The sequence below is a fragment of the Mastigoproctus giganteus genome, chromosome 10, assembly GCF_048544385.1.
Source record: "Mastigoproctus giganteus isolate SK-2022 chromosome 10, ASM4854438v1, whole genome shotgun sequence".
Taxonomy (NCBI): domain Eukaryota; kingdom Metazoa; phylum Arthropoda; class Arachnida; order Uropygi; family Thelyphonidae; genus Mastigoproctus; species Mastigoproctus giganteus.
In genome coordinates, this window is record NC_143584.1 from 104,747,595 (window position 1) to 104,760,162 (window position 12,568).

The 12,568-nt window shown below is 35.4% G+C and overlaps 1 protein-coding gene across 5 annotated transcripts in view; it reads right to left on the minus strand.

Annotated features, from left to right (window-relative positions):
* The window catches only part of LOC150079199 (kazrin-like), a 358,730-nt gene extending 346,578 nt beyond the window's left edge, over positions 1-12,152 (minus strand). For all 5 annotated transcript variants that reach the window (XM_090382316.1, XM_090382314.1, XM_090382315.1 and 2 more), the window contains exon 1: positions 11,298-12,152. The gene's annotated coding sequence lies outside the window, so the exon portion shown is untranslated. The remainder of the gene's footprint in view (positions 1-11,297) is intronic.
* Between the last annotated feature and the right edge of the window lie 416 nt (positions 12,153-12,568).

Genomic DNA, 12,568 nt, shown 5'->3' on the forward strand with positions numbered 1-12,568 from the left:
TGGTCAGGCCACACCTTGAGTACTGTATACAGATCTGGAGGCCTCATTATAGGGAGGATATAGAGTTGCTCGAACGAATACAGAGAAGGGCAACAAGATTGGTGAGAGGAACACAATGGTATGCTTATGAAGAAAGGCTTAAGTTCTGCAAGTTACAGCATCTGGAGACTAGGCACCTGTGAGGTGATCTGATTGAGGTGTAGAAGGCCTTGAATTGTTTGAGCAGGCTCAATGCTGACGGGATACTTTCGCTTGCTCAGACTAACAACCTGAAGGGGCATAGATTCAATTTGAGGAAAGACAGTTGTAGAATAGATGTGCGTAAGTTTGCCTTTAGCCAACGGATAATTGATTGCTGGAACAGACTTCCATCTGTTGTTGTGGAAGTTGATAGCTTGAATAAAGTTAAGGCTGAACTAGACAAACATTTGGAGTGGCAGGATGGGTGAAATGGGAAGGTTTTTTTCTTTTTTTTTTTTTGGCTGATGCTGTGTAGGTTTGCTTTCTTGCATCATATGCCTCAACTAATGCTAATCATTCACATAATCTGCCCTTAAAAACTTACAGCTGTTTTGAAGAGCAAATTAATTTCTTTGAAAATAGATACTGCAACTCGATTTAAGAGGTCAATTTTTGGAATAAATGTACAATTTTTGATTGTGACAAGATTGTTCTAAAACTTGTGATGCTAGAATTGAATGATTACTTGCTCAGGAACAATCTGGAAAACTTGATATGGAAGATAACGATACTGAAGATATCAAAGAATCTGAGACTATAGATTCTAGTGATACAAATGTACGTAAAGAAAATTTCCATGATCTACGTGTTCAAGGTATTATGGTATCTGTTAGTTGTGCTGCACATTCTCTGCAGTTGGCTGTTAAAGATGTTCTGAAACGTGATGAACTAAAACTTCCCTTGGCTAAACCATGAGCAGTGGTGAAAAGGCTGCGAACTCCTTCTATCCTTATACACATTAAAAGAGAAAAGTGTAGGAAACCAATACTAGACTGCGAAACCAGATGGAATTCCACTGTTAATATGTTACAACTTCTTGCATCGATTTATCTGTGTCCATAAAGGAATTGCATTTGTCAGCCAGTGTGTTTCAAAAAATTGAAAATATTATAGAAGTTTTGGAACCCGTCAGGGTAGCATGTGAAGTGCTGTAGTCAGAGCAACTCACGATGACTGATTTTTACTACACATGGATGAATTGCAAAATGGAAGTTTTAAAAATTGAAAATGAATTGTCACCTTTTTTGATAACCTCTCTCACGCTATGAGAAGTAAATCTGATGGAAAACGAGACTTTTTTAGCTTGCGTGTACCTGGACCCCAGGTACCAAATATTACTAGATAATATCCAAAAACAGAAAGGTAAGGAACTTTTATGTGACATTTATGATAGCTTGTGCCAGCTACAGCCTACAGAAAAAAATTCTGAAACGAAAAGTTCAGATGATATTGCACATATTACTGTAACGGTTGAAACCATGGATGATATTGAAAAGATGTTATTTGAAAAAGAAATGAAAAAGAGACAGACAGTGGAAACAAAGAAATTCGACTTAATGGCTCATTTGAACAATTTTGACGATATTGAAAGGGTACCAACAAAAACAAGCATTATAGGATACTGGAAAGCAAAACAGCTTAGTCATCCAGAGCTTTATCAGCTGGCCAAAGTAATCTTCGCAGTTCCTGCCACACAAGCAAGTGAAGAAAGATGCTTTTCGACATTAAAGATCATTTTGACTGATAAGAGGAGTTGTTTAGGCTCAAGGTTAATGGAGGACATTTTATTTTTAAAATTAAATAATTAATTTCAAATTACTTATGTAATTTATGTTGTTTTTAATATTTCATGATCAATTTTCAAAATAAAATTATTTGATAGATTAATTCCTTATGTCCATTATCTGAGTAACTAATAATATTTCGCTTGTAATCCATGTTTGTTTCTTCTGTTATTAAAGTTTTATTGTGATTATATTCTGTGATTTTTTATATTATCTGGAAATATCTGCCTTACTTAGTATTATTAAATTATATTAAAAATTTTGTTTGAATAATTATTTTCTTTCCAAATTAAAACGTTCTCTTTTTATGAGTACTGAATACCAGAAGATATTAATATTCAGAGTTAATGTTTTGGTAATTTCTGCTCTTTTTTTCAATCAGATTTAAAATGATTAACATGCAATTTTATTACTTGTCAAATATATTATTAATATAATTTACTTTTATTTAAAATAAGATTTTATAGTAATATTTTATTATAATGTGATATTATTACTATCATTAATGAACTAAGAAACTATACGAATTATTTCAGATGATATACTTGACTGAACCGAACCAAACCACTGGTCAACATTGCCTTTTTAACCAAACCGCGAACCAAACCAATTGAGAAATTTTTGAACTGAACCGGTCCAAAATTTTTGTTGGTTTGCAGCTCTGCTTCTATGTGTGGTGAACCATTGAAGCAATGCTTCATCATCATTTGTAACATCACACTTTCTAAATTTTTTTTTTTCGGTTATGTTCTTTTCCAATGCCAATACGTAAACATCTTTATTCTTCCACAATGTCGATACACTTGAAGAGGACAAAGAAAACGTTTTACACACTTCAACATTTTTTGCACCACGTTCTAACTCACGAATAATTTTTGACTTTTTTGCGAATCAAGAAAGACTTTCTTTTGTTAGTAGACATGTTTCCAAAGGAAGGGTTCGTTTCTAACTGATTTTACTTTAAAATAATAATGTGATCTGCATACAAAGTTTTTAGAAGTCCCGAAATGCATACCAAGTTCTTAGAAGTCCCGAAATAAATTTAAGGTTCAGTGAATACAAGAAAATCTGTACATAGGGTAATGTGACAAGCGGAATGCCAATGCACTATTATATAGCCCCATCCCCGGAAGGACAAGGTCATAAACCAGCCACTAATCCAATGCAGTTGATCATAAAGCTAAGTTTCCCTTTTCATTTTCGTCTATTCCAAGAATTGGGTTTTTTCGACTACCCGAGCAATTAAGAATGTTTGCATAGTTACCAAAATTTGTTCGGTATATCCGTGTAGTAATACGTTATAACACTCATTATAACAATGAGCGATTTTATGGGGATACACATAAATCAAAATCATTATGGCTTTTTGCTCATTATTTCTGTGCTCGTTATAACCAAGTTTGACTGTATATAGATATGTGTGTGAGCACATCTGTGTGTACCTGTATAAATTATGATACACAAACCTTGCTCAAGCATGTAAGTTTGTTATTGAATTTTCTATACAGGCTCAATCAATTTCTGTTTTTGAATACTTTGGTTTGTTTTTTCATTTTTATTTATTTTTTGTTTTTTTTTATTCTACATCCATAATCTAAGTGCTAGTGGACTACATGATTTTTGAACAAATTATTGATTTTTATACATACTTAGTTTCAGGTTATTGTCCTAAGTAAGTTCCACACTGATTCCATTAATTTCTGTTTTTAAGCATTTCAAAAGACTATTTTTGCTGTTGTTATACAATGAAACCTGTAATAGACACCTTTCTAAAAGGAACACCTATTATTGTAGGGGCTTGGATCCTGGCCAGAAGTATTAAAAATTACATGTTAGACACCCCTCTCCAAAACAGAAACTCTCTAATACAAACCCAAACACTTTAATAGGTGTCCTTTTGGTATTTTCAACCTCATGTCTAGGGAACTTGAAAATACCAAATATGGTTAACTGACACATAATTGACAATATTTACACAACTGACAATTTTCATTGGTCAATAGGCATTTGTAATAAAGGTAAGGTTATAACCGTAATGCTAATCACAGTTGTGATAGCCATGAATTACTCATGGAACAGATGATATTTGTTAATAAGCTCATCACTGCTGATAAGGAATGCCTGTAAACTTATTTGGGCCGTCCAATGCAGTTCCACTATGGTGCATCACTTAGCAAGGCAATGAATTTGCCATCTTACAATTTGGAAAATTCACAGTTTGGCAATGAATTTGCCAAACTGTGAGATGCTGTTTCCAGAATTAATGAAAAAAAAAACCCTATTGTAAGTCTGTATACAAGATTTATTTTGTAGTATATACATAAAAGAAAAGTGTGGGAATAGGGCAACAATACATTACTTTCCAAAAAAAAAAACTACCAATAGCCCATTAGAACTTTGTGTCCATGCATAACAAATATAGAGTATCCACAAACCTCCTTTACAAAACTAAAACATTACTGTACAAAATATGAAACAACTTCCATATTTTAAAATTTTTGCTCCACTCTGCAGTAGATGGCAATATAATCACAAAACTATAATCATGGTGGAATTTACTAAATACAAAAAGGTGTACTGTTATGCATAAATTTCAAACACAGTTTAAAAATATGCCATCAAATAGACCTATAACTCTTCAATAGCATGAAAATTCATAAAGGCCAGCTGTTTGTGCAATCATCCTGGCAGAGGAGGTGGCCGAACAAGTCAGCGAAGGTGCAGTGGAGAAAAATGGCCAGGATTTCCCAGGGCATTACCTGGAAAATACACAGGCCATGGTGAACATTGCACCTTCACTCACTAAAACCAGACACATTACAGCTCGGACAGAACCAAAAGGACGGATTTTGTTAGTAAATTTCTGCATGATTATAGTTTTGTGATTATGCTGCCATCTAGTGCAGTACACCCATTTTCCAATTTGTGAATAAAAATTTGAAGATATTCTCTGTCACTTGTAAGTAGTTTCAGATTTGTATCATGTACCCTATTCACACAATAACATTTTAAGTTTTCACAAGAGGCTTGTAAACACCCTGAATATTCAATAAAAACACTATATGATGCCTGATATTACTTTTGTAACTGCTTTAGCAACAGTGGTTTCCAGCTTTTTAACTGAGGGATGCTGACAATTTTTCTGTGCCAACACTTACCACTTTTACTCTGCAAGTGAAAAGAAGTGGTCATTTAAGTAGATACACACAAAGTTTGTGTGTACAGATTTTCCCTTGGGTTAGAGTGGCTGGGAATAGGAATAGGTGCATGTATACTTGCATGTATACCAATGCTAGAAGTATAGTAAATAAATTTGATGAATTTCAAGTGTTGGTCAAGACATCAAAGGCGGATATTGTTGGGATATCAGAGACGTGGTGTCACACAGATATAAGGAATGCCGAACTGGAATTTGGGGAGTACAATGTGTACAGAAAGGATAGACAGGATAGGAAGGGAGGAGGTGTTATGCTGTTAATAAAGAAAAACATAAAATCAAAAGTGCATCCAGTTGATATAGATGAACAGTGCACTGTTGAGTCAATTTGGTGTGACATAAGCACTGCGAAAGCAAAAATTAGAGTTGGAGTGTGTTATAGGCCTAATGACTCGAATGAGTACAATGAACAATTGTACAGAGAAATAGAGTGGGCTAGTAAATCGGAATGTCTTATAATGGGGGATTTTAACTTCCCAGATATTGACTGGAACTTGTGGGTTGGGCACTCACACACTAGTCAGACTTTTGTGGATTTATTGGATGATTGTTTTCTGCAGCAGCATGTTCGAGAGGCAACCAGAGAAAGTAATACTCTTGATCTGGTTATCAGCAGTGATCATTCATGTATTAGGAATTTGCAGATAAAAGAACCACTAGGTGGCAGTGATCACAGTGTACTGACGTGGGATTTACTTAAAGATTTAATTACCATCAGGGTAAAGGAAAGGGTTTTTGCTTCCGTAAAGGCGAGTACAGTGGTCTCCGACAGTTTTTAAATTCTGTACAGTGGGATCAACTGACGATGTTACCAACAGTAAATTCTAAGTGGGAAGCATTCAAGGAATTAATCGTGGAAGCTACTAAAAGTTTCATACCTATTAAGAAATATTGTTCAAGGTTTAGGCCTAAATGGTTGTCAAATGAACTAATGAGACTCGTAACAGAGAAGAAAAATGCATGGGATGCATATAAATTATCAAGCGACCCAGAAGCCTATGGCAGATATAAGTTAATCTGTAATCAGGTCACAAAGGAGGTTCGGCAAGCGAAGGCAGATTACGAGAAATCCTTGGCAAAAGATGCTAAGAAAAACAGCAAGGATTTCTTTACTTATATAAACTCTAAAAGGAAGGGGATGAATCTGATTGGTCCACTTGACATCGATGGTTCGACTGTTGATGATCCTGCTCAGATAGCAAACAAACTGAATGAGTATTTTGCATCTACATTCACACATGAGGAATTATTAAGGTTTGAAAATGGCAGAAGGTTATCAAATTGTAGCAGGGTGCTTAATGATCTTGTAATAACTGAGAGCAAAGTGGAAGAGAAATTGTTGAAGTTAAACGTAAGAAAAGCACCTGGGGTGGATGGGATCTATCCAGTTATATTAAAGGAGGCGGCCAAGCAACTAAGCAAACCCTTAGCCATAATTATGAGAGCATCCTTGGACTCAGGGGAGGTTCCCACGGATTGGAGATGTGCAAATGTATCCCCAATTCACAAAGGGGGATCGAAAGGTGACATGAGTAATTACAGACCAGTTAGTTTAACTTCTGTTCCGGGTAAAATAATGGAGTCGCTGGTTAAAGATGCATTGCAGGATCATCTAGACAAGACTGCAGCAATAATTCAGACAGAGCATGGGTTTGTTAAGGGAAAGTCTTGTCTGACAAATTTGATAGGATATTATGATGTGGTTACAAAGGAACTGGATGCAAAAAATAATTTTGATATCATATATTTGGATTTCAGGAAAGCTTTTGACATTGTTGCGCATGGAAGACTATTGTACAAATTGGAGCAGAATGGTATTAAGGGTAAGTTGCTACAATGGATAAAAGGATGGTTAAGTGGGAGAAGACAGAGGGTGGTAATCAATGGGTGCTGCTCTTCTTGGACTAATGTTATTAGTGGAGTCCCACAGGGTTCGGTGTTAGGTCCACTGTTGTTTTGTATATTTATCAATGATATTGATGAAGGTATATCAGGCTTAATGTCGAAGTTTGCAGATGATACAAAGGTTGGCAGGGTTGTTAATGACAGTAATGGCAGTGTGCTACTGCAACAGGATCTAGATAATTTGGGCAGATGGGCTAAGAAGTGGCAACTGAAGTTTAACCTTGACAAATGCAAAGTACTGCATATAGGTAGAAGTAACCCCAGAGAAACGTACCAACTGTGTGGTACTACACTTAAGGTGGTAGAAAATGAAAAAGACCTGGGAGTAATTGTGCAGTCCGATATGAAGTTCTCTGAGCAATGTAGACAGGCTGCCAGGGCAGGTCATGGGGTTTTGTCAATGATATATAGGAATTTTGCTAGCAGGGAAAAGGAGGTGATTATCCCTCTGTATAAGGCAATGGTCAGGCCACGCCTTGAGTACTGCGTACAGGTCTGGAGGCCTCATTTTAGGAAGGATGTAGATTTACTTCAGCGTGTACAGAGAAGGGCAACAAGATTGGTGAGGGGAATGAAGGGACCCTCTTACCAAGAGAGGCTTAAGTTCTGCAAATTGCAGTGGCTGGAGACTAGGCACCTGCGCGGTGATCTGATTGAGGTATATATATAAGGCCTTGAATGGGTTGAGCACGCTGAATTCTGATGGGATCCTTCCACTTGTTCAGATTACAAACCTCAGAGGGCATAAATTCAAATTAAGAAAGGACAGATGTAGAATAGATGTGCGGAAATTTGCCTTTAGCCAGCAGGTGGTTAATTGCTGGAACAAACTTCCATCTGTCGTTGTGGAAGTTGATAGGTTGAATAAATTTAAGGAGGAACTGGACAGGCATTTGGAGGGAATGGTGTGATTTTTTTTTTTTTTGGCTGATGCTGCATAAGCTCATACATTTGCTTTCTTGCATCACATGCCACTACTACTACTACTACTACTACTACTACCATTCAAAATTTTCCTGGCCACAGTAATTTGTGCTTATTTTTTAATACTATAATAAATCCTATGAAGCATAATATTATAAGAGCTTAAAATTATTTATTAAATATTGGTGTAGCTACACCATAGTATTGTAAAGGCATCATTTCAACTGTATCTCATATTGTGATCATCCTTCACAACGAGTTACCATGTATTGTACTACCTCAAATAAGTAACGCTTCACTAATAGAGAAGACTGTTGATACTTATTCTCGGTGTTACAATTCTAAAGTTACAATAGTAGCCACCCAGGCGGCACCATTTCAAGGCTTGTTGGCCTTTCGTCGGTGGATGGGCAGGTACCCTGGCATTGCAATCATGACAGCCCAGTTGTGAAGGTAATCCCACAATACGAGAGATGCCAAACTGGATTGTCGTGATTGCAATGCCAGGGTACCTGCCCACCACACGATGAAAGGGCAACAAGCCTTGAAATGGTGCTGTCTGGATGGCGGTGCCCACCCAGAATAAGTAACCATAGCCTTCTCTATTAGTGAAGCGTTACTTATTCGAGGTAGTGCAATACACGGTAACTTGCTGTGAAAGATGATCACAATCAGTGGCGGCTCGTGACTGATATTTGGAGGTGCTGAGTCTTAAAGTTACATTAAATTGCCTTAGTTATAAGACATGTAGACATACACAGTAATAATAATAAGCAAGTTAAAAATACTACAAAACATTAACTAGACATTTACCATTAACAGACTTGAACTTTTATTTAAAAACAAAATCCATTCTTCGGTTTTTATTTGTTGAAAATAGATTAACTTTTTCATTCAAGTTTGGTGCACTGCCGACCAAGCTTTTCTCTATTGAAAGCATTGCTTGAGCATTTAGCCTTTCCTGATTCATAGTGCTCCTTAAAAATGTTTTTATTCTTTTTAATGTTGAATGGCAGCATTGGGCTCTGAAGTAATCATCGGAATGGTCAAAGGAACTTTTATAAGTTTTTTTAAGTTCACCAAGAACTTCAGCTAGATTATTTTCTGAGATAAATTTCAGCAAGTCAATTAATTTGCAATAATTGTGTAGATCATGTCTGCTATAGAAAACTTGTAATTAAAACTTGTAAGAAGTTTTTCTCTTTCAATCATGGGATATGCCTCAGTAGTCTCCTGTACCTCTTCCATGGGCATTTTTGTATGAAAAATAACGAAGTTCTCCTTGTTAAACAATTTAGCAGCAATTAATTGCTTTGTAAAAGAATATCTCTCACCTATGTCAACGCTTATATAGTCACATACTTTCTTCGCTTCAATCATGAGTGTTTTTGAAGGATTACATTGAATTCCTGATTTTTAGAATGGCATTCTTAAAGTTTCCTATATATTCATGTATTTTAACTGCCTCAATTTCTCGAGATTGCATTTGATTATAAATAACATCCACATGAGGCATTATCTAATGGAAAAGTTATAACCAGAACTTGAATTTTTGAATATAACTTCAATATAACTTGAATATAGCTTCAACTTACCAAGTTCAAGCTCAATTCACAATTAAGCTGTAATCACATAATTATACTGCTGAATGCTGAGTATTGACTTAACACATATTATTTAGTTACTTAATGGGAATTCGGGCGAATAACAAAAATACACTGATATTGTGGCTACACACCCATCATGGTCAATGATGAAATCTGGACTGCAGGCTTAACAGTGACTTTGATTCGTTTCACCTATAAAAAATGTATATTGGCAAGTTGCCAATGGCAACCAACTACCAGATATTCACTCGAATGCAAAATGTGTCACTGCCTGGCGCACAGTGAGGCCTACGGTTAATTAAACTTCAAAGTTGGAATTTCGTGTTTTTATTTATTTATATAGTGGAAACAGAGGATGCGCATACTATATGCTGGTTCTGTTAATAAAAATATTCATTGTGTTGCATTGTTCTTCACAAAATTTCATATATAACTCCATTCACTGTATATATCTAGATTTAAATAGCTGGGCTGCTGCAGTGCCTATGGACGAGCCGCTAATGATTACAATATGAGATACAGTAGAAATTATGCCTTTACACTACTACTACCGTAGTTTTCATTTAAGAGCTATCTATGGTGTACCTACACCAATATTTAATAGCTTATTTTTTAAAGAATGAAATTTTTTGCTGTTTGCGGCAGGGCTAGAGGTAGAAATTTAAAACTGGATGGTTTCTGACCTATTAAAAGGTGTGGGGGAAAAGGTATTCTATTACATTAAAAAAAATTATATGTGAGCAAAAATGATGAATGAATATGGACTAAAGCTAATGTGACCTAATTATCCATAATGAAATGTGGTAAGCCATTTATATTAATTTTTATTAAAAGTTAATTAATTGAAAACCACGTGTAAAATTATAATCAATAAAAAAAACTACGTAAACAACCAGCTAGTCAACATCATTTTTCCAAATTATTGAAAATGGTTATGCAGACTTCTGAGAAGCAGACACTTTCTTCTGATGCAATGGTGTCCAATTTAGTGTATATTAAAATGAAAGTTCTGTTCAAAAAATACGGTATATGGTCAGTTAGAACATATTGGTGGGCAAATGTACTTGGGAGAATCTGATCTGTTACATATCTTAGGGAAAAAAAAAAAAAAAAAAAAAAGACTTAAAAGTGGCATCTGAAGCAGCAGAAAATTAATTGTGGTTAAATTAAGTTCCAAATTTAATCAACGTAGAATGTACAATATAATCTAATTACCAACCCTTTCATGTTGTGCTGCCTTTTCTGTCACTGCATATAACAGCACAGAAAGTACAACAAAACACTTCAGAATTGTCTGTTACCCCTTTAGAAATTAAAGGCAGATTTTTGGGTGCTGAATTTTCTAAATTAATGCATTTGCATTTTTTTTATTTTCATTTTTGTCTTCCAGATGATAACTTGGAAAAGAATGAAACGGAAGGTGCGCGTCTTATCATCCTCGAGCCAGTGTAAGTTTTAAGTCTAACCTAAACAATTCATATTTATGTTATAAAAATATTATAAATACACAACTGGTAAGTCGGACTTACATGTAACTTACACTGGCGGGAAGTTAATAGCCAAGTATCAAAAGGAACAACTTCCTCGGGATCAATCTTCATTCATAACAGAAAACCATCAATTTATCCCATCTTTTAAGCAATGAAACTGTAATCTGTAATGGATTACTAAAGTTTAACAGCGAACGCTTCGTTTCATATATTTTACCTAGCCCTATAATATATTATACTGCACAGCCAACTGTAACAATTTTCAGTATTTTCCATTGTACATTTTATTCAAAGAATAGTTATCTTGGTGACATTAATCACTCAGACATTTGATAAACGAACTACTTACCAATTAATGCATCTGGCAGTATTTCCAATAGCTATTTATAATGTCTGTGGCTATCAAACACAGCAAGCAGGCTGTTTTCAGTATGAAATAACCTGCCAGATCTCACTACACAATGGACATTAACGAAACCGGATAACAGCTGAAACAGCCTTTTATACATGAGCTTCTAATTATGTTCAATACCGATATGTCACCTTCACAGGATAACAATCTTGCAAGTCCCGGATACCTTTTTCCCATAGCGATCAGTAACATAGCTACTAATCGGTCCACTCTTAATGAAACTGCAATCCCCATTGATTTCTCCCGAAATATCCTTACGAAAACCAAAAACTACAAGCATATACCACTTCTATACCTGAAGTTATCCAAGACTGAGTGCAGGAAAGTAATATTCTCTCTTGGATAACGCAACAGCCTCTGCTTTCGCTAAAGATGACACTAAGTGGCGCCAGACATCGAGGAGCCGCAACTACTAGGTAGCTTTGCTGGTGAATTGCTAACACCGGTATTGAACCAATAGAGGGCTGAACACACACAGAGCAGTAACATATTACGCGGTTGGAGGCAGTATAGACTCGCAGAATACTACTCTGTGATTAGACTACTATAAAACAACACAAAGTGCGCGTAAACATATTGTGGGAACGCTTTAGCTGTACACATATTGCCATCACACATTGTGTTTTCCAGTGCTACATGCACAAAAATACTTCAAAAAATCGTTTTAATATTTATCCTCTAATTAACAGAATAATTGAAGGGAACATTTATTCTCTTGCTGTCTTTTAAAAATGACGACTGACGAGGATAAACATTCATTCAACTTAATCATTTTTCTGCTCTTGTGTGTAAAACCAGACTTCCGTCAGCTCCGGCCGAAATATTCATCTGGGGGCCCCTTCGCAAAAATTAAGGGCAGAATTCGTAAAATTTCAAAATAAAGGAAACACCCAAAATTATGCAAATCATAATTATTTATTTAAACTTTAACGACTAGTATATTATTTATATAAACTTAAAAGTTTTTACATCATTAACTTAAGATATTTACTTGATATAAATTTGTCTATGACGATTGATGTTTTTATATCTTTTAGTACATCTTGTTGTATTGATATAATGGTTAATCCATTAATTCTTTCTTGGCAAAGTGTTGCTCGTGAATATGTTTTAATCATTTTCAGTCTTAAAAAACTCCTCTCTCCAGACGCAACCGTACCTGTCAATGTAAAATTTTCGACAGGATGATTCCTCGAATCAAAGAATCT